The 1,325-nt window shown below is 68.5% G+C and overlaps 1 protein-coding gene across 1 annotated transcript in view; it reads left to right on the top strand.

Moving 5' to 3' along the window:
- DTX1 (deltex E3 ubiquitin ligase 1) overlaps window positions 1-1,325 on the top strand; it is an 11,684-nt gene that overhangs the window by 2,457 nt on the left and 7,902 nt on the right. The gene's annotated exons all lie outside the window — the stretch shown is intronic.

Below are 1,325 nucleotides of genomic sequence, written 5' to 3'. Positions count from 1 at the left end.
CAGCCGCGCTGACTCAGGGCTGCGGGTGCCACCGGCACACCCTGGCCGTCCCCATGCCAGCTCCTGCCAGCTTTGGCCAGGACCCATCCTCTGACAGCAGGCACCTGGCATCGCATCCCATGGCCATGGTGCCGGCTGCTCCCAGGGAACACGTGCCCGCGGTGGGGCCACGGCTGGGAGCAAAACGGTTCTTCCTGGGATGTCCCCGGGTACCGCGGTCCCCGTGCCAGCAGGGCTTGGGGACAGGGATGCTGAGAGAGGGGCCTCACCATCCCCAGGGCCATCGCTTTGGCCTCTGTCCTGTAGATCGTCCTCGGCATTGCCGTCTCCGTGTGCCCCATCCCTGTATCCGCCTCCATCCGTCATCTCTGCCCTCGGATGTGGCCTGGGGGCAGCCAGGTTTGGAGGCTGTCAAACGCCTCTGGAGTCCCGTGGTGCTCGGGGACACGAGGGTCCCCCGTGCTGAGGGTGCTCCCGGTGCCTGCTGTGGCATGGGGACACAGGGAAGGCGGGCAGGAGGCTGGGGACAAGGTGGGGGGACTTGGCCTGCGCCGTGCCTGGGGTGGGAGAAACCCAAGCCAAAACGGCAACTGCGAAACGAGGTGACCCTGTTCCGAGCAGCGGGGACGTGCGCGTCCCCTCCCTGTGGCCCTGGGGACACTGGCTCGGCCCCATGGCTCCGGGGGGGAGGCGGCAGTGGCTGTGGGGCTGGGGGGCAGCTGGTGGCCCTCGGGGACCCGGAGTTGCGTGTGCCCCCGTGCACGGGCTGGGGTGTCCTCCCCCCGTCCTCCTCTGCTCTGCAGCAGCGGGATGCGGGATGCGGATGTGAGCGGGCAGGGGGATGCGGGATGCGGATGTGAGCGGGAAGCGGGACATGGGATGCAGGTGCAAGGACCAGCGGCTGCGGGACACGGATGTGAGCGGGATGCGGGATGTGGGCATGAGTGGGCAGGCAGGATGGGGGACATGGACTCAAGGAGGCAGGCACGGATGCCAAAGCAAGCGGGATGCAGGGCGTGGATGTGAGCGGGATGTGGGCAGGAGCGGGCGGTGGAACGTGGATATGAGCCGGCAGTGGGATTCGGGATGCGGGCAGGAGCGGGCAGCGGGGACGAGCGGTTCTCCACAGGCTGCCGGAGCGGGGTGAGCAGCCTCCCTCCCTCCCTCCCTCCCTCCCTCCCGTGGGGCTGCCGGCAGAGCTGCCTCAGCACAGGCCGGCAGTTGGGGCCAGGTTCTGCTGCCTGACGCGGCCTGTGATTAATGACCGTTATTAGCCTCGTTAATCGGGCTGGGCAAACAGTGCTGGCGGGGGGATAGAAAGGCAC

Source organism: Aptenodytes forsteri, unplaced genomic scaffold (assembly GCF_000699145.1).
Source record: "Aptenodytes forsteri isolate BGI_AS27 unplaced genomic scaffold, ASM69914v1 Scaffold129, whole genome shotgun sequence".
In the NCBI taxonomy this organism is placed as follows: Eukaryota; Metazoa; Chordata; class Aves; order Sphenisciformes; family Spheniscidae; genus Aptenodytes; species Aptenodytes forsteri.
This window is presented reverse-complemented; position numbering and strand designations above follow the sequence as displayed.